Raw genomic sequence first — 27,833 nt, 5'->3', positions numbered from 1 at the left:
CACTCTCACTGCAGTGAAGGAGGCAGAGATGAGAACATGCAGTGAACACCACCAGTGTCCCTCAGTGCTACTCACTTCTCAGCAATGACTTAGGGCAATGCCAGCACAGGAGTTCCACTACCATCTGCTGGCCATGCTGGCACAAGGCCAGGTCCTCCCTGCAGGGCTCTGGAGATGCTGCTGCCTGGTGCTGTGCTCAGGCCTCCTGCTGTCTCTGCAGGCTGAGCAGTTGGCTCCTGGGGAATCTGCTCCAACTGGCAAGTCACCAGGTTCACATAAAACAGAGGCGATTGAGCTGTCCACATCCCACATGGCATGGGGCTGGGCTGGACAGATCCACTGGGGTGCAGACACAGTTGATGGGAGAAGCCAAGGAGATAGTCAGTTCTGCTCCCATCTGGAGATGGGCAACACTCAGGAGTGAGTACTTGGCAATTGGAGTCCAAATGCATCCTCTTTTTCATTCTACTAATCAAATTGCAATATCATCTAAAGAATCAGCTAACCCAGGAAATAAATGATTAATGTGCAAATAATAACAGGTCCTGAGAATTCTTTTAAACACTTTGGTATTTGCTATGAATCCTAGTGCTTCACTAGTAATGTTCCTGGAGTATCATGAACCTCTACACAGTGTTTGCAAGTACACCATGGGGTCGTTCTTCAGGCTGTCTCTTATGGGTTTAAAATCATTCTTTTAAATTACTTTTACTTACCACACACTTAAAAAATGCAGAGTTATTTGTACAGATTAAAGAGGTATCAAAGCAATACATTCATATGAAGGCAAGAAAGAAAAATTCCCAAATAGCTGACAGGTGACAGGTTGGTAGATAACAATTCATTTAGCAAATTACATATATTCTTATTTTTCAGTAGTTGTGGGAATAAAACATCCAATATTGTGTAAAATTTTCACTGAAGCACTTTGAATTTATCAGCCTCACCTTTTTGTCCTGATCACAATTATGTTCTTCTTTTCAATAATTTTTCACATTCTATACTAAAGGTATGTCAGGTGTGAAAAGGATTTGGGTTCAGTGGTACAACTTAAAACCAGAGTTGTGCTGTCTTTGGAAGCCCATTATGAATGTCAGGAGGTAATAAAGTGCCCGTCAGCATTCCTCAATTGCTAATCGATAGCACAAAGCTACAATTGCAAATAGGAAAAAATTGTAATTTAAAAAATAGTTAATACCTCTGTGTTAGAAACCCTAGCATCCTTTGCATTTTTAAATGCAACTCTGTTTCTCGTACACTTTCTTATGTTCTGTGCTATCAAGAGAAGAACCAGAAGGGAAACTCCTCGATGGCCCCTAGAGAGGAAGGCACCTGGAACAGTCCCTCTTCATAAACATCACATATGTGCTAAGTTCTCTTCCTACTTCTTTTCCTGACACTCATGCTCCCTGAGCTTTAATCTATTTATTTTCCAATTTTTTGTTATTGGGGGGAAACTTTTTAATAAGCATTTTCACCCTTTAAAGCACTATGTAGTTCTGAACACTCTGAAACCATTGAGGTCAAACTACAGAAACTAAAACTTATATTTTATTTTAAAAAACCTACGTTCATATAATAATCATATTCTGTAGACCTGCAAGAATGCTCTGAGTACCTATGAAAGTTGTGGTGTGACATATGTATTTATTATGTTATATCCATACTCTCAAGTTCCTATGAGACTGATCCATGAGAAAATAAGGCAAATATAGACAGGAATTTTTCAAGTTGTAGTTAAACCCCCATAAGCAAAGAAGGATATCAATAAAGTTGATATAATTCAAACCACTTACTGGAGAATTTATTACATTTTATTGGAGAAACTAAAACTGTACATAGTTTAGTATAAAAAAACAGAAACCAAGAAAATGTCTCTGTAGTTCTGTGACAGCTTCCAGATCTACCCCATCATCATGAACCCTCAGTTTTGTACCCACATGACCCTGGCTTCCCTGCTCAGTGGCCTGGTGTATGCAGGTGTGCATACTGGAAACAACTTCTGACTGTCCTTCTGTCAGTCAAACATGGTCCATCAGATCTTCTGTGATCTCCCCTCTCTGCTGAGGCTCTCCTGCTCTGACACCACCAGCAACATGGTCCTTCTTCTTGTCTCTATTATACTAGTTGGTGGTGGCTGCTTTGGTATAAGGCTCATGCCATACATTTGTATATTTTCTACTGTGCTTAAATTTTCCACCAAAGAATAAGGGAAGGTCTTTTCCACCTGAACCCCTCACATCCTTGTGGTGTCCATCTTCCTTAGTTCCATCACAGGTGTGCACCTGAGACCTTCAGCAACCTCTGACACACTCCAGGATGTGTTTCTCTCTGCCTTTTACACTATGATTCCTCCCTTACTGAATCATCTTATCTGCAGTCTCAGGACAAACAGGTAAAGGAAGCTGTGAGGAGAGTAATAGAAAGACAGTCCTCAGGGAAATGATAAAGATGGGTTTCAGTATTAATCTAATTTCACTCATTCAGGTTCCTAATTAAATAAAACTCTTCATCTGGGTTTTACAAGTCACACTGCCTACTCTAACATCAACTTATTAAAATCTAGTTATGTAAAATGTCAATATAATAATTCTGTGAGGTAAACTATCATTTGTATTCATCCTTCATAAAATAAAAATAGATTCAATTGTAGAAAAAGAGAAAAGAGTAACATATTTAAAACTTACACAATATGTGAGCAAACATGCTGATCTATGAAAACAGCTTCATACATTTTGGCAAGTCACAAGTAAAGTTACTAAAAATCATTCTGAGGAAAAGGTGTTTTGTCTCTGTATTCCTCTGTATGTGAGAGGGTGCAAATTTTTAAATTCAAATGGAAACTCTTAGCAGAGAAGCCAGGGAACCTTTCTTGACTCAGTAAGGTTGTTCATCTACCACTGAGCAGGATGCAGTACATGGTGGATATGACTTTGAACATGCTCAAGAATGTTCTCAAAGCAGACAGCCTGCTGATGGCTGCTGAGATGGACAGCTCTCCAGTCTGTGCTCCAGAAAACTCTGTTTTCACACTGTGCTTGCTGTAGCTCAAAGGCTCAAAGCATCCCTCCTTGAAAGCAGCCAACTGGACAATTGGATTTGCTTCAGCCCTGTACACAGGGCACAAAGGCCATCTGCCTAGGAGTCTGGGTCCCACCTCACATGTACCACCCTGGCCAGTGTGTTATGCAAGAGCTTTGATGAGTATTGTGTGGATCAGAAATCTGCTGCTGGCTGGGTCCTGGATAATGTTGCTGAGTTCTCTGGGGTGTTGAGAGATTGGTATGAACAACAATTCCAATAGTCCAGTTACACACCAAGGCCGGGATTAATCAGGATTCCACTGCAGGTGATAGAGATCCTCTCCCTCCATGGCCTGCAGTGCAGTCAGCACTGTGATCCCTGGACCCCTCCAGGGCTCCAAGAATACAATTTCTCTTCTCCATTATTCTTAACTTTCTTTCCTAATTCTTTAAACATTCCTTTTTATAAACATGAGAAATAGAAAAATGCTTCTTGCTTGGCTCCCCAACCTGTGAGACACTGTTGATGGACTTGAAGAGAAAGTTTCCACCCATGCACCCATGCCGCCCTTTCTCCATTAACCTTCTCTCTAGACAGCAGACTTGATTTTTTTGAACACAATGCTTTTTTATATTCTTAACTTTTTCCCCAGATATTGGGGAAAATTATACTAGAAATGGCAATTAAAAGAAAAAAACACATACTTGTGAAGACTACTAGACAAGTTAACAGTCCACATGAGAGTGGGCTAGGTTTTAGAAGCTACATAGTTCTGATGACCAGCACCATGTCCTCCTCACCATGAGTCTGGTGGAACATTCATAATAGTATGGAGGCTGCTCACCTTGGCCCGGCCTCTACTGAAGTTCATGAGTGAGACAGGTGTAGGATGCTCACAGGTCACTCTGTGGCCTCCTTCAGCATGCTTCCCTCTGTGGCTCAACATGATCAGTGTTCCTTCATTATGCTAGACTCTGGAACCAAGGCAGTTTGCTCTGTACACATGCAAGTATAATAGGCTAAATTATATTTGTTACTTGGACCAACAAGGACCAGCTCAATTACTGACACTGTTCCTGGATATTTTCATTCTTTCATTGACCTTGGAACTTAAGTCAAATTAAGTTTTAGACATAGTAACTAACATTGTCTCCATTGTGTGGAGTCATTTACACTGTACAGTTTTACTACCCTGTGAACCCTCTGGGTCCATGCAGTGACACATCAGCTCCCTGCTGCAGCTGCCCCGGAGTCCTCCAATCTAACAGAACTTGTGGCCTAAAGACCACGGTGGCCATCTTTATTGATGACTGTCAAGATAGATTCTTGATTATTTTTCTCTTTGGTTGGATCTACAGATAATTATTTTTCTTTATAACATGCACAATGTGGGGCATGATTAGCTTAAGATAATATGGAAAACTACTGAACAAGAAAAGAAGACCACAGAACAATATCCCTGATAAGAACATAGGAAACATTCTCAAAAATATCTAGCAAAAAAATACAAGAGCACATCAACATGATTATAGACCATGTTCATACGGATATTTGCCCATTATGCAATGGATCCTGAAAGGCAATCACCAACAAATCCCACATTGTGTAAACAAAGCAAAGGGCAAAACACCCATCAGTGAGTGGACTTGTGGATTTTTAAAATGCTGGTGGACACATATGATGGCATCTCATTCATCCCTTAAAGGAATGAAGAAAGTGATAAATACTACGATGTGGACTAATTTTGAAAATATCAGGCTGAGCCAAGTCATAAAAATGAGCACATATTGAATGAGTCTAATCATACAAAATTGTCAGGACATATGAAGGCAGACATGGTTCTTGGGCTCGGGGCCCCAGCAGCAGCAGCAGTCTTTGGCAGCAGAGCTACTGAGAGTTGTGCCACAGGACATCACCTACAGGAACTTCTTCTGGGACACCCAGGATAGCAAAGCATGATGGAATATGAGTATCAACCTGAGGAGCAAGGTCTTCACCAAATCCTGCTGCTGCTGAAGGAGTCCCAGTTCCTAGACACAACCCTCCAGAGGATCATGCAACAATGAACTTTTTAACCATGTTTTGTTAAGCTCAAAGAATTTAATTCTTTAAAGAAAACTTAAGCCTCTTATTTTTATTGTCAATAAGCAGCAAATTACTTAATACGGAATTCAATTACACAAGGAAGTTTCCTTAACTACTGTTTGTTCTAGAAACTGGAACAACCCAATCAATATTCAGATTTTAACAACTACCTGATTGTTGTTCTTACAAAATTAAAATCTGAACATGAACCCACAAGATCATTGAGTGGCCTCATTTGGAAGAATAACATGAAAGCATATTTTCAGAACCTCTTAAGTGGTGTGACATATTTTATTAGAAGTAAATGTTTAAATACTATTGGTGACTCCTCTCCTTTATCAAAGCCCCTGGAGGCATATTGACTACAACCATCATGTCCAAGGGAGAACTGCAGAACCTGTCTGACCACTTACCAAAACTTTGTAACCTACTGATTGTGAAGATCATGACACCTGTGAGGGAGCATTTGGGGCCCTTCAGAAGACAGGTGAAGGCTCTGCTGACATTTCAAATAATGATGTTTTAGATCACCCTCTCAATGCCATGATTCCCAAATGTTTACAGTTCTTCAAACACAGTAGCCCAAAAATAAGGTCTCATGTGTCAATCAGTTCATTTTTAGTAGGACTCAAACTCTGATGATGAGGAACCAGTGGTACAAAGAAATGTGTGCCAGGCTCTTGTGATGCTGATTGAAGTTTGAATGGATTGCCTGCTTCCTCACATATGTAATACAGGTGAGAGCATGCTACAGAGGACTCAAGAGCAAGATGAAAATGTGGCTTTAGAAGCCTGTAAACTTTGGCATACTTTGACTGAACAGTCAATATGCAAAGATGCTCATGATGCATCTTCCTAAATTGATTCCTGTGTTAGTGAAAGACATGAAGTATTCAGATACAGTTATGATGATGCTCATTGGTGATGTTGAAAAACCTAAAGTGATTCCTGATGGTGATCAGGGTATAGAGGTACATTTTCCCTGATCAAGAACTGTGGCTCAGCAGCATGATGAAGAGGGAATTGAAGAGGAAGTCGATGAAGAGGATGATGATGATGATGATACGATTTCTGACTGGGATCCAAGAAAATGTTCTGCTGCTGCATTAGATGTTCTTGCAAATGTGTATAGCAATGAACTAGTGCCACATATCTTGTCTCTCTTGAAAGAACTGCTTTTTCATCATGTATGGGTTGTTAAAGAGTCAGGCATTTTGGTTTTAGTAGAAATTGCTGAAGGTTGCATGCAATGCATGATTCCATAACTGCCTGAATTTATCCCTCCCCATCTCCCTATTCAGTTCCTCTATGATGAAAAGGTCCTTGTACATTTGGTACATGCTGGACACTTAGCCATTGTGCACACTGGGTAGTCAGCCAGCCACCAGACACATACCTGGAGCCATTAATGGCAGAGTTGCTAAAGCATATCCTGGATGGGAACAGAGAGTGGGAGAAGCTGCCAGCAGTGCCTTTGATACCCTTGAAGAGGAGGCTTACACAGAACCTGTTCCTTACCCTGCTTATATGCTTGACACCCTGGTCTTGGCATTCAATAAATACCAACATAAAACCTGCTCATTGTTTATGATGCCATTGGAACGTTAACAGATTCTGCAGAATATTATTCAGACCAACCAGAACATATTCAGGTGATAATGCCTCCACTGATCCAGAAAAGGAGAATGTTAAAGGATGAAGATAATGATCTCTTTCCTTTGAGTGCCTATCTTCAGTTCCTATGGCCCTGCAGTTCAACTTCCTTCCGTACTGTGAGCCTGTGTATCAGAATTGTGTGAACCAACTGCACAAGACACTTGCACAAGCCATTCTGAGTGATGCTCAACCAGATCAGTATAAGGCTCCAGAAAAAGATTTTATGAGAGTGGCTATTGATTTACTCAGTGACCTGGCTGAAGGACTTGGAGGCAACATTGAACAGTTGGTAGCTCGGAGTAACATCCTAACATTAATGTATCAATGCATGCAGGTGAAAATGTCAAAAATTCAACAGAGTTTCTTTGCCCTATTAGTTTTCATGACTAAAATTTGCTTTCAGCATGTTAAACTTTGCATAGTCAATTTCATGCCAATATTGGGAGCCAGCCTAAATCCAGAGTTCATTTCATTCTGCAAAAAGGCACCCAGGCAATTGGAGAAATCTCCACTCACAGGGGTATAGATATGCAGCCTTACATTCCTGTTCTTGAACCAGCTTTTAGCGATCATTAACAGATCAACACACGAGAGATGTTGTTAGAGAATACAGCAATAACAATGCTCGTCTTGTTACACTTGTCCCAAGAGGTGGCCCCCATTCTACTGCAGTTCATAAGATGCCAGTGTACTTCTCTGGGAAACATAAGAGACAATGAAGAAAAGGACTCAGCATTCCATGGGACTCTTACCATGATCAGTGTGAAGCCTAGTGGTGTAATCCAAGATTTTTTATATTTTTGTGATGCTGTTGCCTCATGGATCAATCCCAAAATGATCTCAGCCACATGTTCTGTAAGATCCTTCATGGATTTAAAGATCAAGTTGAGGATGAAAATTGGAGGCATTTCTCTGACCAGTTTCCTCTTCCCTTAAAGAGTGTCTGTAGCTTTTTATGGTGTTTAATCTAGCACACTTAAGCTGCAGACCCAAAAATTAGGGGTCCTTTAATCTTAGATACTACAAGGGAGCCTCTGCACCCAGGGAAATTGTTACTCTTCACAGAGAGAAGACTATATCAGTAGGGAATATAGTGTGATCCCAACCCTACTGGGAGGGGTGGGTGGCAGATGTATGGCTACTATATTAAGTCAATTTTGGGAAATGTTTTTTAATATCTGGAACCTTTGTGGGTGGAAATTACAACTTCAATTATAACTCTGCACTGGATGTAAAGAAGCAAAGACCTCTATTCAGTGTACTCACAAAACAGTACATTCTGGAATATTATGGGGAATTGTACCAAAACAAGAACCACATGATGATGCATAGGGATAAGGAAGAGAAAAAATTCTGTAATGCACAATAAAGGAAACCTCAGAATGGGTTACAAACACCAAAATGGTTTTATTTTTTAATGTAAATATTTTCATATAACTGTTGCCACATTATGGTGCCTTGTTTGCATGCTGATGAAGAGCTACACAAACAAACCTAATAGAGTTAAAAATCAGCTGGCCCTTCCCACTGTAGAAGCAGGATCTTGGAAATTACAATGTAAGACTCCCCCAAAAATATTGGAAATAAACAAAACAAATTCAAACAATGAAGGACCCTGTGAAATCCAAACGAGTCAAGCCTTGTACCTTTGCAGGGTGGGAAGGGAGGGGGAGTAAAAGGGGTTGGACATATCAAAACTGAAGTTGACACCTTGAATTTACATTGAAACATTAATGTAGTGCATATTATTTAATGACTGTATTTCATTAGATTTAACTTCAAGACCAACGCATTTTATTAAAGTGCAGTTTAAGGTTCAGGCATGCGTTCTGGCTCATAGCGATTGAAGGTAAATCAGTGGGAAGCTAGCATCTTGCATCATATAGAGCAAGACTGGTATTCGTTGACCTATATGTCACCAGTTTGCATTGCGTTTCATCAGTTTGGTGTATCCCTGCTTTTAAAATTTCTTTGGAAGATTTGTGGATTTTATTTTTATCAAGAAAATAGATATTAAAAAAGTAAATAGATATGTAAAAGCACTCCAGTTTTCAGCTAGATCTTGAAATATCTTTGTAGAGTCTGTTAGGAATAAAATCGGTATTGTAATGTGTGTATTCTGCATAGTGTGGAAAGCTGATGCTGAACCGGTGCAACATCTTTGCCTCCGTGCTGTCAGTGTGCTGTGCTTTCTACATGGCTGTATACTACCAGTGATTGCTTCAAACCTTCCAAAATTTAAATGATATGGTAAAAGATCTGTAAAGGGCTGCAATGAGAGTAGTTGGCACATGAAGACAACTGTACAAGATGAAAAATGATTGCTCTCTTCAATGTGTATTCCCACTCAACATACTGCCTTCAAGCTTTACTTTATGTGTTCAAAGTTTGATCCAAAGAAATGTTTAATTTTATAAATGTAATGCAGGCTTTCTACACTGTACTGGTGCATGTTGGTGGCCCTCTGTGCCCTAGATACATGCAGACAGCAAGGTGAAAGCTATAGAATGAATGTTGGTTTGGTTCCTGTTCTTTTCATTTGTTTAGCTTTTCAGTTATTTTTCTCTACTTACATGTATTCCTGTGAATAAATCCTTGTTAAGTTAAAACAAAAAACTTTAGCATGGTGATTATACTTAGTGGTTTCCAGTGACTGTGATAAAGATAAGGATGGACAATACGTGTAACAGATTAAATGGTCCATTTCAAGAAATAGAAATATTTGGGAAAAAGATGCAGTTGGAAGTTGTACAATTTTGAAAATCTAGTAAATTACACTTAATTGATTACCATAAACTGTTACAGAGGTTAACTATATGTCATGTGGATTTCATACCAATGATTAGAGATTTTGTACTGAAGTGATGACAGAGTTAGATGTTTACACTAACAGGTTGGTGAGTGAGTGAGAGTTGCTCACCACCCTAAGGTTAACTGACCCCCATACACTCCCCTAACTCACACTGAGGTGAAGGAGTGGAGATGAAAACACACCCAGTTAGACCATCACTGTCTCCCCAGTGTTACTCCTTTCTCAGGAATGACTTGGGGTGATGCCCAGCAGAGCAGTCCTATCATCCACTGTCCATGCTGGCACATGGCCAGGTCCTCTCCTAGGCCCAGAGGTGCTGCTGCCTGGTGCTGTGCTCAGGCCTCCTGTTGTCTCTGCAGGCTGAGCTCAGGGCTCCGGGGTACCCTGCTCCCACTGACAAGGCACCAGTTTCACATAAAGCAGAGGAGACTGAGCTGCCCACATCCCACATGGCACTGTGCTGGCTGGACAGGCTCACCCTGCCTGCAGACACAGTTGATGGGAGAAGCCAAGGAGAGACTCCATTCAGCAAAAGTGTAGAGAACAGGCAACTTCTGGGAGTAAGTATTTGGCAGTCAGCATCCAAATGCATCTGAATCCTCATTTTTATTCTGCTCAACAAATTGCATTCTCATCCAGAAAGTCAGCTAGTTAAGGAAAGAAATGATTCATTCTGTAAAGATAAACAGGTACAGAGAGGACTTGTACAGTAGTATTTGCTTTGCTTTCTTGTGCTTCAGTAGTAATGTACCTGGAGTGTCCTGGATGTCTGCACAGAATGTGCAAGTAAGACAAGTGATCGTTCTTCATGCTAGCTCTTATGGGTTTAAAATTATTCTTTTCAAATTACTTTTACTTACCACACACCTAGAAAATGCACAGAATTATCTGCCCAGATTCAAGAAGCAACAAAGGAATACATTCCTTTTAAGGCAAGAAGCACAAAATGCCAAAGAGCTGACAGATGACAGGTAGTTAGAAAAGAATTCATTTAGTAAATAATATGTGTTCTTATTTTTCAGCATCTTTGGGAATAAAACATCTAACATTATATATAATTTTCACTGAAGCATTTTGAATTAATCAACCTCACCTATTTTTCCTGATCACAATTATGTTCTCCTTTTCAATAATTTTTCCCATTTCATATTAAATGTATATCAGGTGTGAGGAGAGTGTGTGTCCACTGGTAAAAATAAAAATGAAGTTACACAGATTTGGAAGCACATTATGGAGGTCAGGATGTGACAAAGTGCCCCTTAGCGTTCCTTAATGGCTGATGAACAGCACTGAGCCATAATTGCTAATAGGAAAAAAGTAATTCAGAAAATAAGTAGTTCCTGTATCTTGCAACCCAAGCAATTCTGTGCATTATTAAATGCAATCTGTTTCCCATACCCTTCCTTATTAAGTACTATCAAGAGAAGGACCAAAATGAAACCCCCAGCTGTTCCCCCTTACTGAGGAAAGCACCTGGGCAGCCCCTCCTCATGCTTCTGGCATTGAATATGTGCTAACTTCTCCTACTTCTTTTCCTGAACTTCATGCTACCTGAGCTGTGTTTTATTATGTTTCTAATTTTTGCTTGTTAAGAAGAAAATTCAATAAGCTTTTTGACACCTTGAAGGACAATGTAATTCTGAACACTCCAAAATTAGAGATTAAACTACAGAAACCAATGCTTATTTCTTATTTATAAAAATCTAGGTAAACAAGGTAATCGTATTTTGTTGATCTGTAAGAATGCTCTGAGAACCCTCGAAATAAAGTGGTGATTCATATATTTATTGTATTATATCCATCATCTGAAGTTTCCTATGAGTATAATCCATAAAAATATTAAGTCAAATCTAGAGAAGAGTTTTTGTAGTTAAAACTCTTAAGCTATGAAGGACATTAATTAAGCTCATATGATTCAAACTACTTATAGAAGAATTTTCCATTTGAAAAACAAAAACAGTACATGATTTGGTTGAAAAAATAGAAACAAAGAATATGTCTGTGTAGTTTTATGCCAGTTTCCAAATTCCAAACACATATTTAATCATCCATCTAATATTTGAGACAAATGTCTAGGGTTGGTCAGCAAGGACACCTGGAGTGCCTGGAGGTCAGTATAGAAGGTTAAAAACCTGCAAGATTTTTATATGGATATTTCTGAGCACCTATCGCCTTCTGAATTTGTCACATGCACTTTCTTACATATTGTATTATTTCTGTCATGGAAATCAAATTATTTAAAAACATTAATATTTTTCTTCTTTCCAAAATCTCATAATCTCCAACAGCTGTAGCCATACTTGTGTCATCAGTAATGTATTTAAGTGATATTACTGCTGTGAAGAGATTTACCTGGCAAGTGCACAGCCCCCTGGACTTGCATGACCTCACCCCAGCCTGCACTGTGTGTCACAGCAGTTTGGAAGGGGGAGATCTGCTGGGGAGCCCTTCATCTGTCAATCAGTAAAGAATGCGGGTTCAGGTGAGTGGTCAGTCAACAAAGCCACCACGCATTAGTTCATGAACCACTGTGAAGGACGTCCTGTACTTACTCCTGAAAGGATAAAAAGGTGAATGATACAAGGTCCCAATTCAACAAATTTCCATCAGTGAGTTCAGTGATAAAAATATACTGATTTAGTGAAAGTAATGCGACATCTCCATATCTAACACTACAGAAAAGTGGGAAATAATTGAGTTGTAAAGCAGTTTCCTGAGGAAAAGGGTCATTTGAGCCTCTCTTAAAGACCAATTCATGACTAAAATTAAAAAAAAAAAAAACAATTCATAGGAATAGGAAAAATTAAATTGGTATACCACTGTAGAATAGGCCTGTATCAGCAAACTCCAGGGATGCTGCGAACAAGGATGTCACTCAAGTGTCAGCTTCAGATTTGTTTGGAGGTGGAATGATAGATGGCGAAGAAAGTGATTGCAGGTAGACAGAGTAGGACCCCTTCAACTTCACCCTCAGTTACAAGTTAAGAATAACCTACCATTACCTCTTCATGCCCCCAGGTAACCCTGGGAGACACGCACATATCCCAGAGGAGCCTAGGCAGGCTCAGCAAGGTCAGTTTTCTAAGGTTAGTGTGGTTATTCTGGCAAGGTGCTGAGGCAGACCCAGGTTTGCAGAGGGCTGAGCTGAAGGTGATTTTAGTGACTGGGGATTGAGCTGGTCTGAGCTGCTTTAGAAGTGTTGTACCTATGAGCTAAAAATCCCTTTTATGATATGCAGTCAGTATCTCTTTTGTATATTTATGATGCCATTGAGAAGAAAGAAATATAATGGAATGTGTCAACAATGGAAATACAAACTCTTGTGTGAACAAAGGAAACTTCCACTTCATGGTGCTGAACACAAAGTAAAAATATTAAGGTAAAATTAAAAGTTTAGGAAAATGTCACCTGGGCTGATTTCTGACATATAATTCATTTATTGGAGATGAAAAGAGAGCCCCAGTGGGAGCTGAAACTGGAGGGCTGAGTGTGTGACCTGAGGCAGCACCACCCAGGTCCTGGGAGAACCACAGGAAAGGTGGGCACCTGAAGCACAGTCCAGGTGCAGTCATGTCAGCTCTGATTCCTCAACACTGTACCTACAGCCCTGGGAAGGGAAACGTTGATTGTTACAGACTGTTTCCTAATGAGTAAAATTTTTCATGATCATTGTGATGAATACTCCAACAATAGATATATTCCTACATAAATATAAAAAAATGCATTTGCATTGTTAATCATAATTAGAATTATGTAAGTGTGGAGAAAATGGCAAAATAATGGTGAAATTGTATTTATGGAAGAGACAGAAGTTAACTAAATCACAAATCATTAAAGAACACTGTGAGAAAAGTGGTCATGCAGGAGAAGAGGTGAGCAGCCCCTGCAAGTGTCTGCATGGGAGTCTCAAGAGGTCAAGGGAGGCATGATGGAGGAGCTGAGGACAACCCTGTAGGTCACACCCAGATTCCGGGCTTTCAGACCTCCACACCTGCCCTAGGGATTGCACTCTGCTCAGAGATGACTAAATAATCAGAAAATCAGGAGTGACCTTTCCTATGCAGGTAAAGCAACTAAAAATTCAAGAAACACTGTGGACATGAATTTGTACTCTAATTGCATTAATCATGATTTGTTTCCTCTCTCTTATGACTTTATCATTCCACACAACCAGAACTTCCAGTACATGACCAATTCCACCAGGGTTACTGAATTTCTCCTCCTGGGCTCTCCTGATGGCTGGAATATGAGAGTCCTCTATTTCACAGTATTCCTACTGACCTATCTGAGTACTTTGTTAGGGAACCTGCTCATCGTCACTGTCACCACTGCTGACCAGAACCTGCATATGCCCATGTACTTCTTCCTCAGAAACCTGTCCATCTTGGACATGTGCTACATTTCCACCACTGTCCCCAGTGCCTGTGTCAACTCTCTCACTGGTAACAGGACTATTTCAGTGTCTGGTTGTGTAATCCAGATCTTCTTGGTCATTTTTTGTGCATGTGTGGAGATGCTGTTTCTCTCCATATGGCCTTTGACCACTATGTGGCCATCTGTCAGCCCATCCAGTACCCCATCATCATGAACCCTCAGTTTTGTGTTTGCATGACCCTGGCTTCCCTGCTCAATGGCCTGGTGTATGCAGGTGTGCACACTGGAAACACCTTCTGGCTGTCCTTCTGCCACTCAAATGAGGTCCATCAGTTCTTCTGTGATATCCCCTCTCTGCTGAGGCTCTCCTGCTCTGACACCACCAGCAACATGGTCCTTCTTGTTTCTGTGCTGTTTGTGTGTGGTGGTTGCTTTACTTTTATTGTCATGTCATATATACGCATATTTTCTACTGTGCTTCAGCTCCCACCAGAGCCCTGAGCAAAGCCTTCTCCACCTGCATCCCTCACATCCTCGTGGTGTCCATCTTCCTCAGTTCTGGCACAGGTGTGTACCTGAGACCTTCAGCAACCTCTGACATACACCAGGACATGCTTCTCTCTGCCTGTTACACCATGATTCCTCCCTTCTTGAATCCTATCATCTACAGCCTCTGGAACAACAGGTAAAGGAAGCTGTGAGGAGAGTAATAGGAAGAGAGATGTTCTCAGGGAAATGATAAAGATGAATTTCAGCATCATCCTAATTTCACTGGGTGGAGTTAGATGAGATCAAGTGCTCTTATGTGGAGTTTACAAGTTACACTGCCTACCACAAAGTCTCTTTATTGGAAACTCAGTTATTTTATTAAATAATTATATGATTTACCATATTATTCCCATGAATCCTTCATAAAAGGTGTAATTTTATCAATGCATTCTAATGTATAAATCTAATCCATTATATATTCTGAAATCATTTGCAGTTATATATATTAATGTTCTGTTGAATATTTCACAGTTCCTATATCAAATATTGTCAGAGAGGAAAACTTTACAAAAAAATCCTAAAGAATTTTTATCCAAAAATGTAGAAAAAATCACAGTAATATTACTCTGTATTTGGAACATGACAAAGGAAGATTCTCCTTGTCCATGAAGGAAAGAGAGAACACAGGTTACAACCCTCATGTCCTGACATCCAAATCCATCCCCCGGGGAAGAGCAACCTGGGTTTCCCCACCTGTGACAGCTGCCAATCTTTTATTGTCCAGGAGTGACCCACTGTGGGGGGACCAAACTTCTGGGATGAACTATAGGTCAGCTTCCTGCGGTTTTTCCTCCCACATATCTTGCTTCTCTAGTGATTAAGATAATGAGTCATGCCTGATAATGATGACGAGAATTACAACCACCAGTCCAATGGAGATGAGTCACTTTGATGAATATTTTCAGACATTTTACTTATTTTTTTTTGAAAGCATGGTGGCAAAGGAGATGAAAAAAGGAAATATAGATGTAAGGACTTCATGGTATCTCACATTTTGTGTCAAATAATGCAAAAAAGCCCTGTAAAGTATGTGGGTGTGGTATAGAACTTTTGCAAAATTTAGTAAAAACATTTACTTTGTGTATTAGTCATGAACCAAGAAAACAATTTTTTCATGGTAATATCAATTCTATCAAAGATATATATTGGAAACACAGCTTTTTGAATAATAGGTCTGTGCTCATGAGGAAACTATATTTAAGAGTACTTGTTAGAGCTTTTCTGTGATTAGGTTTGTCAGTGCTTTGTAGAATCAAAATTGCAAAAGACAAAGACTTAACACAGCCCATAGTTACAAATTTGATGAGAGTTTAACCACCAACAAGACAATACAGTAACTTAATCTATTAAGTGTTTCGAGGTGATATTCATGATAGACAACATTATGTCAGAACCATCAGACTTTTCCAAGTTTAATAAAAACTTTAGAATATTTATATCAATGACAGAGACATATAGCTTTGTAAAAAGAGCAGTTATTTATATTAGTAGAATTAAAACACAGATTTGATAAGATTTTAAAGTGTTCATTTAAAAAACTGAGGCCAAGAAAGGTGTGGTGACAAACCCACTTTAGTCCCTTAAGAGATGCCAAGTATTTCAAAAAGACACAATAGAAAAGAGATTGAGGACAGCTAAAGAATTTGAAAGACCACACTTATTAAACACTGAAGGATGTAGAAGGGAAAATTCTCTTGAGAAGTGTCTTGGGGCCACCCTGCTTGCACAGGGGTCCAAGAAGTTGTTTTACCATGCTCAGCAATGAAGACATTCAGAAACCACATGGCAGTAATTTCAGGGATCAAACTATGGTGTCACCTGGCAGAAGACATTAACATTATTTTTTAAATTTAATTTAATTTGTTCTAATTAATTGTACATGACAATAGAATGCATTTATACATTTTGATAGATTATTCATAAATAGAGTCTAATCTCTCTTTTTTCTGATTATACATATTGCAGGATCACATTGGTCATGCAGTCATACATGCACATGATGTAATAATGTCTGTTTCCCTGTACTATCATTCCTTCCCCATACCCCCTCCCCTTCCTTCACTCCCCACTACCTAATATAATGTAACTCTATTCTTCCCTATCCACTCCTTTATTGTGAATTAACATCCACATATCAGAGTAAACATTTGACCTTTGGTTTTTTTGAGTTTGGTTTATTTCACTTAGCATGATATTCTCTAACTCCATCCATTTAACAGCAAATTCCAGAATTTCGTTCTTCTTTAGAGCTGAGTAATATTCCATTGCATATATATACCACATTTTCTTTATCCATTCATTTGTCAAAGGGCATCTAGGTTGTTTCCATGGTTTAGCTATTGTAAATTGAACTGCTATAAAATTGATGTGACTGGATTACTGTAGTAAGCTGATTTTAAATCCTTTGGGTATAAACTAAGGAGTGGAATAATGAGTGAAATCATGATTCCATTCCAAGATCTGAGGAATCTCCACACTGCTTTCCATAAAGGTTGCGCCTTTTTGCATTCCCACCAGCAACGTATGAGTGTACCTTTTTCTACCCATTCTCACCAACATTTATTGTTGCTTGTATTCTTGATAATTGCCATTCTAACTGGAGTGAGATGAAGTCTTAGGATAGTTTTAATTTGCATTTCTCTAATTGCTAGAGATGGTGAACATTTTTTCATATATTCATTGATAGATTGTGTATCTTCTGTGAAGTGTCTGTTCATTTCCTTAGCCCATTTATTGATTGTGTTTTTAGGTTTTTTTGTGTTAAATTTTTTGAGTTCTTCATATATCCTAGAGATTAATGCTTTATCTGCAGTGCATAAAGTAAAGATTTTCTCCCAATCTGTAAAATCTTTCTTCACATTATTTTTGTTTCTTTTGCTGAAAAGAAGCTTTTTAGTTTGCATCTGTCCCATTTATTGATTCTTGATTTAACCTCTTGGGCTTTAGGGATCTTGTTAAGGAAGTCAGGACCTAGGCCCACATGGTGAAGACTTGGGCCTGCTTTTCCATGTAGTAGTCACAGGGTCTCTGTTGTAGTGCCTAAATCTCTCATCCACAGTGAGCTGAGTTTCATGCAGAGTGAGAGATAAGTGTTTAATTTCATTTTATTTCATGTGGGTTTCTATTTTTCTTCCACTCCCATTTGTTGAATAAGCTATCTTTTCTCCAGTGAATGTGTTTGGCACCTTTGTCTAGTGTGAGATACCTGTATTTATGTGGGTTTGTCTCTGTGTGTCTATTCTGTACCATTGGTCTACATGTCTGTTTCTGTGCCAATACCATCCTGTTTTAATAACGATAATTCTGTAGCATAGTTTGAGGTCTGGTATTGTGACGAACTCCTGCTGCTTCACTCTTCTTGCTAAGTTTTTCTTCGGCCATTCTGGTTCTCTTATTTTTACAAATGAATTTTCTTGATTACTTTCTCTTGTTCCATGAAAAATGTCATTGGGATTTTAAAAGGAATTGCATTAAGTTTGTGTAAATTTTGGTACTATAGCCATTCTGACAATATCAATATTGCCTATCCAGGAGCATTTCTTTCTTTAGTGTTCTTTAGTTCTCATTGTAGAGTACTTTTTTTTTTTTTGAGGCAGTTGTGAATGTGGTAGTGTTCTTTATTTCTCTTTCGGTGGATTCATTACTGATGTATAGGAATGCACATGATACCACTGAGTCACAAGTCCAGCCCTGCACTTTCTTCTTAATATGTTTTCATAGAATTTTCCAGAATTTTATTGAGAATTTTAGCATCTATGTTCATTATGGATATTGGCCTGAAGGTTTCTTTCCTTGATGTGTCTTTGTCTGGTTTAGGTATCAGAGTGACATTAGCCTCATAGTATGAGTTCGAAAGGGTTCCCTCCTTCTCTACTTCATGGAATAATTTGAGGAGTATTGATGCTAATTCTTCTTTGAAGGTCTTGTAGAACTTGACTGAGAATATGTCTGGTCCTATGTTTTTATTAACTGGTAGGCTCTTAATGGCACTTTCTATTCCATTACTTGGAATTGTTCTGTTTAAAACTTGTATGACCTCCTTATTCAATTTAGGTAGGTCATATGACTCTAGAAATTGGTCAATATCTTCAATATTTTCTATTTTGTTGAAGCATAAATTTTCATGATAGTTTCTAATTATCTTCTGTATTTCAATGGTGTCTGTTGTGATATTTCCTTTTTCATCATGTATTTTAACAATTTGGGTTTTCTCTATTTTTCTCTTTGTTAGTGTTGTGAGGGGTTTATCAATTTTATTGATTTTTTTTCAAAGAACCAACTTTTGTTTTCTCAATCTTTTCAATTGACACTTTTAATTTCATTGTTTTCAAGCTCTTATTTTAATTATTTCCTGTTTTTGGCATTTATTTTTTCTTCTTTTTCTAGTGCAAGTGTTGCTTTGTGCCATAAGATATGGTCTGTTTTAGAGAAGGATTTATGTCAATCTTTATTCACTCTTTGATGAATGAAATATTCTGTATATGTCTGTTAAATCTAAACTATTTATTGTGTTATATATTTCTATAGTTTCTTTATTTAGTTTTTGTTTAGAGGAGCTGTCCAGTAGTGAGAGAGGTATGTTAAAGTCACCCAGTATTATTGTGTTGTGATCTATTTGATTCTTGAAACTGAGAAGTGTTCGTTTGATGTGCATAGGTGCTCCATTTTGGGGGCATAAAAATTTACACTTGTTATGTCTTGCTGTTGTATAATTCCCTTCAGTAGAATGAAATGACCTTCTTTGTCCCTTCTGGTTAACTTTGGCTTGAAGCTCACTTTATCTTATATGAGGATATACCCCCTGCGTGTGTAAGCAATCCATATGAGTGATAGGGTTTTCCCATTCTTTCATCTTCAGTCTGTGAATGTCTTTGCCTATGAGGTGACTCTTGGAGACAGAATATTGTTGGGTCTTGTTTTTTAATACAATCTACCAGTGTATGTCCTTTGGTTGATAAGCTTAGGCCATTAATAGCCAAGGTTATTACTGAGATGTGACTCATATACCAAGTCATTTTGGTTTATTTCTGGCTTTTAATTTAATTTAGTTTCTCCTTTAACTATACCTTTCATGTAATTCTTCCCTTTGCTGGTTTTCACTTTTTGTTTCACTTCATCCTCATGGAATATTTTGTTGAGAAGGTTCAAAAGGGCAGGTTTTTTAACTGTCAATTCCTTCAACTTTTCTTCATCATGCAATGTTTTTATTTCATCTTCAAATCTGAAGCTTAATTTTGATAGATATAAAATTCTTGGGTGGCATCCATTTTCTCTTGAAGTTTGAAATATGTTGTCCCATGACCTCCTAGTTTGAGGGTCTGGGTTGAGAAATCAGTTGAGATCCAAATTGGTTTTCCCCTATATGTAATTTCCTTTTTTCTCTCATGGCCTTCAAGGTTTCATTCTTATTTTGTATTTTAGTCATTTTCATTATAATGTGTCTTGGTGTTGTTCTGCTGCAGTTTGGGATATTAGGGGTCCTGCAAGTCTCCTGTATTTGATTTTTCATTTCATTCTTTAGGTTTAGGAAATTTTTTGATATGTCATTGAAAAGATTGTGCATTCCTTTTGTTTGTTCCTTCTTCTATCCCAATAATTCTTAAATTTCAAATTTTTATGTTATTCCATAATTCTTGGAATTTCTGTTCATGGATTCATACCATCTTCTCTGCCTGGTCAACATTATTTTCAATATTAAATATTTTGTCTTCATGGTCTGAGGTTCTCTCTTCCAAATGGTCTTGCCTGTTGGTGATTCTTTCCTTTGAATTTATAATTTGATTTAGTCATTCCTTCATTTCAAGGATTCCTGCTTGTTTTGTGTTTTCACAATCTCTAACTCTTTATTCAAATGATCTTTCACTTCCTGTATTTTCTCTTCAGTTTTACTCTTTATACCATCCTTTACTTCACAGATCAGATTAACTATGTACATTCTAAACTCCTTCTTGGACATTTCTTCTGTTTTGTCAGTGGCTTCTCTTATTGGGGCTAGCTTGATTTGTTTGTGGCCTTTGTTTCCTTGTTTTTTTATGTTGCCTGTGTGTTTTCCCATCTAGTTGTATAGATCTGAGGCAATTCAGCTTCTACCCTGTAGACCTATATTGTCACTGAAGAAGTCATGTACCCTGCCTCTAAGAGGGAGACCAATATCAACAGCACCCAGTGCAAACAATTTACATCTCAAATCTAATAGCTCCAGCAAGGTGTCCACTGCCCTTTTGCTATAAACAGCATTGATGAGTTGACTGTTCACAATAAAAACAGTAAATTTGCTAAATGGATTTGCAATCTCAAATAGTGGACAAAGAAAGAACAGAAACAGTGTAGGACATGGTGTTCATGAGTGAGAAAGAGAGAAGCCATAAGCAAAAATCCACAGGAGGATTGGAAGAGGAATCAACAGTCATTGGCTCTTAGGTGGAGAAAAGGTAGAAGGGGAATCTAGGAAGGCAGACAACTGAGAGGAAGAACACATGTGAAGAGAAAAAATTAAAAATATAAGCATGTACAGCAGAAGTGCAACAGACTATGCATATATCACCATCTTAAACAAACTGATGCACAAAAAATGTGCTCTAAATTTGAACAAAGGTGGCAGAGAAGAAAAAGTAATAATAAAATAAATGTCAGTGGAAAGTTGAGCAAGTGTCTATACCAGCATCCAAAAGCTTCTTACTCCTGTCTCTGACTTCCCACAAGACTTCCTGGCCCAGACAGGGTCTTGGCAGACCCAGTCACTATCTCACCAATCTGGGCCTCATATGTCCTGTGTTCAGTCATGTTGCAATTCCAAGATCTCAATGCCACTGGAGTTTGGAGAGAGACCATCAGGGGTGAGCAATCCTGAGAGACAGTACCTAGATGGTGGTAACCCACACTCCCAGGAGGAGATCCCCGGTTCAGTCTCGTGGTCCTTTCCAGTGTCCCCATGCAGGGGCAATTGTGCCCAAAGATGGCAGTGGCAGCAAACCCATTGGAACCCCAAACAAACCCCAGGCTTTGGCTGACATCTCAAAGTGGATGTGGCCACATGTGACCAAACCTTGAGTCTCCCTGGCAGCAGACCTCTGGGCAGTGGTAGAAGTGGTAGTGGCAGGAGTCAGTGGCAGCTGGTGGGGGGTTCAGCAGCAGCTATAGGCAGGGGCATTGGCAGCAGGTAGGGGGATTGGCAGACCTGGCAGCAGAGTCAGCTGTGCCTGCAGCTGCAGCAGCACCCAGAGAGGAGATCTCCTGGGAGCAGCAACAGCTTTGGCAGCAGCAGTGTCAACAGTAGCAGCAGAGGTGACAGCAGTGTAGATGGCAGCCGGGCTTCTGAGGCAGCGTCTAGGGCAGCAGACCTCTGAGCATTGGCATCAACATCAGCAGCAGCACCTGGAAAAAAGACCTCTGGCACCTGTGGCAGCAGCATCTGGGGACAGGTGAGCTGCAAGACAAAACCTCTGGGCCATGGCAGCTGTGCCTGTGACAGCAGGGCCCAGAAAAGTGATCTGCATTTGCCCCTGGTGGTAGCCAAGAAAACACCTCTGGGATAGCGGGCTCAGGGGCAGCTGCACCCCGCCTCCCAGAGAGGTGATATTAACATTATTTACATTGTGCTGGCTCTGCAGGAATGCAGGGTGCTCAAGTTAATGGGTCATGGAGTTTTCCACCATTGTCTCAAAAAAAGACCTGACAGGCCAGGCAAACTGGCAGGGTCTGTGGTCCTGACAGGGTAACAGGAAAAACTGTGAAGGTGAATCCAAAGTTGAAATGGCATACCCAGAAATTAAAATGAGTACATTGCAGATTGAGCTCTGGGTGCCCAGGGGTCCTACTCCCACTGGCAAGGCACCAGGTTTACACAAAGCCGAGGAGACTGAGCTCCCCACATCCCACATGGCACTGTGCTGGCTGGACAGATCCACCCTGACTGCAGACACAGGGTGAGTGAAACCAAGGCAGAGATGGGAGAACCAAGGAGAGACTCACTTCTGTTCCATGTTGAGAACAAGCAACACTCAGGAGTGAGTACTTGGCAGTTAGAGTCCAAAAGCATGTCTGAGCCTCACATTTATTCTCCTCAGCAAATTGCAATCTCATCCAAAGAGTCAGCTAGCCCAGGAAATGATTGATTAATTCTGTGAAGAGCACAGCAAGACCAGAGAGTCCATAAAACTGCTTTATGATAATTGCTGTGACAGCCGGGGGTACTATAGGAACACAGGGACCATTGGGGACATCTGAAGTGTATGCATATAAAGTATGTGATAGTTCTCCATCCTGCCTCCTACTGCTTTAAAATTCTTGTTTTCAAATTATTCTTACAATATATGTAGAAAATGCACAAAATAGTCTGTACAGAAATTCCAGAGAAGGCAAATAAATACACTCAAATTAAGAAAGAAATATAACATGAAAAATACTTGATAGGTGATATGTAGGTAGATAGGAACTTATCTGTATAAATGATACACATTCAAATATATCAATAACTGTACAAAATAAATTATTCAATATCACATATATATGAATGTCACCATAATATTTTTCTGTGGTGTAATTAATTATAGTGATTAATAAATTTTAAACTGAAAAATTGTGATTTAAAAAATAAATAATACTTTTTATTCCAACCCAAATAATTCTTTGCAGTTTTGAAATGCTTTATTTCTCATTCATGTCCTTATTTAAACCCTATTGGCTGCTCCCCCGGTGGCCACTGGGGGACCTGCTGGGTTGTTCTGTGGAGCTCCCTCTCCTGGCTGGGTTGAGCTGGGCTTCAGCCCAACAAGGCATTCCCTGACCTGGCCCATATTTCCCCACAGCCAGAGCACACTGGCCTCCAACAGTGCACCTGCCGGTGGTCCCAACCCAGCAGGAGAAGTGGACATAAGGTTGGCAGGCCCACTTCACATCGTGGCCCTAGTTGTCACTGTGTGTCTCACCTGGATGGTAGTCAGGATCTCCTGGGTGGGCCTGGCAGTGGATTTCCTTGCATCCAGCAATTCCTCAACAACTCAGAAAGTTCTGTGACTGCAGACCAGGGGCCTGCAAGTACAAGTGTGGCCTGCCCCAGCCATGTCCTGAGGAGCACCTGGCCTTCTGCATGGTCAGTGGGGCTGCCAACGTCATTGAACCCAAGATCTGCCTTGAGGACAGGATGCTCATGAGCCCTGTCAAGGACAACGTGGGCCCTGGGCTGAATATTGCCCTGGTGAATGGCGTCAGCTGTGAGCTCATTGAGGCCCGTGCCTCCGACATGTGGACTGGAGATGTCAATGATCTGTTGAAGATCATTCGGCCACTGCATGAAGGCACCTTGGTATGTGTGGCATCCTGTAATGACCCAGTCACCAAGATGAATGAAGAGACCAGGAAGCTTTTCAGTGAGCTGGGCAGCAGGAATGCCAAGGAGCTAGCTTTCCATGACAACTGGGTGTTTGTGGGGGCCCAGGGTGTGCAGAACAGCAGTCCCTTCAAGCAGCACGTGAAGAACAGTAAGCACACCAACAAGCACGAGGGCTGGCCTGAGGCACTGGGGATGGAAGGCTGCATCCCACAGAGAATCGTGGCCAGATAGCACAGCCATGCACCAGGACCAGGCTGAGGGAGGCTGCCTGATGCCAGCACAGGGTCGAGCCTTGCCCCTGCCCAAGCAGGAGGTGTCCCCAGCCCCAACACAGCAGGGCTCTGAGGCAGTGACCACAAGTCCCCAAGGTGATGGAGATGGTGGAGCTGGCCATCGTACTTTGTCCTAGGAGCCCAGGTACCCATGTCCTTTTCCTAAAGCTGGCCCCACAGTCAGCTCCCACTCTGCCCTTTCTTCCTCTACTCCTGGCCTCTCCTTCCACATTTCCAAGAGCCCTGGCTGCAGAGGCTCTCGGTGCCCATCCTTCTCACTGTAGCAGCCACTTCACAGGTTGGGCATCTTCCAGAACCTCTCCCTGCTGGACCCACTCACTATCTTGTGGTCCAAACTTGCTTACAGTGTGAGTGCTTCAGTGAGCCAAACCTAGTGCCCACTTCCACATGCCTGACTGCCTCCAGCCTCACTCTCAGCAGGAGAGGGTCCTCTTGGGGCAGACTGGCCTTGGGTAGTGAGGGAGCCAGAGCCTGGTCACAGCCCCTAATGCAGCACATGGCAATGGGTGGTTTGTCAAAGGGCCCATCTTCTAGGTGACTTCTTAATAAATTGATGCCCCACCAAAAAAACCACTATCAAGAAAAATATGAGATGTGGAAAGGCTCAGCTTTCTCCTCTCTCGAAGGAAACCCTTGGGCAGTCCCTCCTCATGTTCCTGCATTAGGACTTGCTCACCTCTCCCCACATGAATTTCCCTGCCTCCCATTTTCACCTGAACTTTGTGTTGTTTTACCTTCTTCTAACTGTTTGTGCAAGGGAATTTTCAGTACGCATTTCTCATCCCCTAATGTGGAGGCAGTCCCGAGTCCCACTGAAATTATTGTGGTGCCAATATATGGACTAAAGCAGGTTTGTTACTTTAAAAAAATCTATCTTCCTGAAGAAACTGTAGATCTGAAGCCTACTGAGATTGACTGAGGTTCTCTACAGAAATTAGGAGATGGTTCCTGTACTTATTTTGTCATGGTACACATTAGGATGGAGCAGTACTCTACGATCTCAGAGAATTAAAAAAAAAATTACATTAAATATTTTTTGAGTGACCACTGTTTTAGATCTTGCCTTGCAAAGGCATGGGGGTGGGAGATGTTTTCTTGAATTATTTCAGATCAGCATTCACTGTGTATGTTACAAGTCTGGGGGTCCAATGTCTACTTGGGTGCTATTCATTGGTAAATCAGTAAAATAAAGTCAGTCCACATTACTAGTTAGTGTTACCATATATTTGTTTAATAACTACTTTGCAGGAAGTTATGTAATTACTACTAAACTTGTAAAAAAATGAATATTACATGGTGCAAAATTCAAGTACATGCACTAGTATTTTGGAGGGTGACATGTACTGATGAACTGCAATTTTTATGCTATGGTGATTTTTAATCAAAATACAAAAGTGGAAAACTTAGAAAAATGAAGAAAGTTTCAGAGCAAAAGTTGCATTTGAGCCTCCTTTCAGGTCCAATAAATGCTTATGGGAAAAATAAAATATTACGTCGTAGTAGAAAAGGGAGTCTTTCAGGTGTGAACAAAGATGTCACTCAGGAGTATGGAGAGCTTTGTGTCAGGAAGGAATGGGGGATGGAGACAAGAAACAGATTACAGGTAGACTCTGTAGGACCCCTTGAACTTCACCCTCACTGTGTACTTAACAGCAATCTGCCTCCAATTAGTCACCCACCCCTGACCCTGGGGAAGACACACATTTACAGAGGAGCCCAGGCAGGCTCAAAAGGAAGATCTCTTTTTCAAGGGTGAGTGTGTTTAGCCTGACCAGGTGCTGAGCAGAACCTAGGTCTGCAAACGGCAGAGAAAATGACAATGTAGTTGACTCAGGAATGAGCTGATCTGAGCTGCTGCCATGATGCATTTGAGAAGAATGGATGATAATGTAAAGTGTAAGCAAGCAAAGGCAAATTATCTTACATAAAAAGGAATCCAATCCCATGAGTAAAAACAGTAAGGAAAAACTGTATTAACACTGACTAGATAGTATATAATGTCAGTTGTGGTCCATGGAAGATAATGAAGGTAACTAAATTACAGAGCATTGAAGAACACACTATCAAAAATGTAGTCATGCAGGAGCGGAGTTGAGCAGACCCTGCAAGTGTCTGCATGGGAGATTCAGGAGGTCACGGGAGGCATGATGGAGCAGCTGAGGACAACCCTGCAGGTCACACCCAGACCCTGGGCTGCAGACCTCCACACCTGCCCTGGGAGGTGCACTCTGCTTAGAAATGATTAAATAATCAGAAAACAGAGAATGACCTTTCCTCTGTGGAGAAAGCAATTCCAAAATACAAGAAAACACTCTGTACATGAATTTGTACTCTAATTGCATTAATCATGATTTGTTTCCTCTCTTTTATGACTTTATCATTCCAGAACATGGCCAAATCCACCATAGTAACAAAATTTCTCCTCCTGGTCTCTCCTCATGTCTGGAAACTGAGTTTCCTCTATTTCATGGTATTCACACTGACCTGCCTGGGTACCTTGTTAGGGAACCTTCTCATCATCACTGTCACCTCTGCTGACCAGAACCTGCACACACCCATGTACTTCTTCCTCAGGAACCTGTCCATCTTGGACATGTGCTTCATTTCCATCACTGTCCCAAAAGCCTGTGTCAACTCTCTCACTGGCAATAGGGCCATTTCAGTGACAGGATATGCAACCCAGATCTTCTTGGTCATTTTTTGTGAATGTGTTGAACTTCTGTTTCTCACCATCATGCCTGGGATCACTATGTGGCCATCTGCCAACCCTTCCAGTACCCTACCATTATGAACCCTCAGTTTTGTGTCCACATGACCCTGGCTTCCTGCTCAGTGGCCTGGTGTATGCAGGTGTGCACACTGGGAACACATTCTGACTGTCCTTCTGCCAGTCAAACGTGGTCCAACAGTTTTTCTGTGATGTTCCCTTTCTGCTGAGTCTCTTTGGCTCGGCCACAACCAGCAACGTGATCCTTGTTCTTGTTTCTGTGGGGTTTGTGTGTGGTGGTTGCATTATTTTATTGCCATGTTATATATTCCCATATTTCCTACTGTTCTGAAATTTCCCATGAGAACCTCAGTGAAGGGCTTTGCCACCTGCACCCTTCACATGTCATGGTGTCCCTCTTCCTTAGTTCCATCGCACATGTGTAACTGAGGCCTTCAGTAACCCTGACACACTCCAGGACATGGTTCCCTCTGCCTTTAATACCATGCCTTCTCCCTTCTTGAATTCTCTCATCTACAGTCTCAGAAACAAACAGATAAAGAAGCTGTGAGGAGCAATAGTACAAAGACAGGGAAATGATAAAAATTCATTTTGGCATTATCCTAATTTCAGTGAGTGGATTTAAATGAAATCGAATGCACTTCTGATCTGGGTTTTATAAGTTATCTGCCTACCCTACATTTACATTATTAGTTCACTTATTTTATAAAATAATTTTTTGTCATTTACCATATTATGCTACAGTTACTTCATAAAATGTATAACTTTGTCACTGCATTTAAATGTGTAAATATATTTCATTGCATTTTGTAATTCATTTGTGGATATAAATATCAAAGTTTCTTCAAATACATCACAGTTCTTGTGTCTGTCACAGAGGAAAACTTTACAAATAAAACATGGAGAGAACATAGAGTCACATAATCTGCTCTTTTTCAGAGCAGTGTCATTCATAAGCACTGTGCTGCATAATTGAGTCCA

At 40.4% G+C, this 27,833-nt stretch overlaps 3 pseudogenes; all 3 read left to right on the top strand.

The window, feature by feature from the left end:
* The first annotated feature begins 97 nt into the window (after positions 1-97).
* On the top strand, positions 98-8,982 carry LOC124973532 (transportin-1-like; annotated as a pseudogene).
* Positions 8,983-13,763: 4,781 nt separating this feature from the next.
* LOC124973531 (olfactory receptor 14C36-like) lies at positions 13,764-14,690 on the top strand (annotated as a pseudogene).
* A 7,109-nt stretch (positions 14,691-21,799) lies between these two features.
* On the top strand, positions 21,800-24,062 carry LOC124973530 (protein FAM3A-like; annotated as a pseudogene).
* The last annotated feature ends 3,771 nt before the right edge of the window (positions 24,063-27,833 follow it).

This window comes from Sciurus carolinensis (genome assembly GCF_902686445.1).
Source record: "Sciurus carolinensis chromosome 19 unlocalized genomic scaffold, mSciCar1.2 SUPER_34, whole genome shotgun sequence".
NCBI lineage: Eukaryota > Metazoa > Chordata > Mammalia > Rodentia > Sciuridae > Sciurus > Sciurus carolinensis.
Note: the sequence above shows the minus strand (reverse complement) of the source record. Positions and strands in the feature narration are given on the sequence as shown.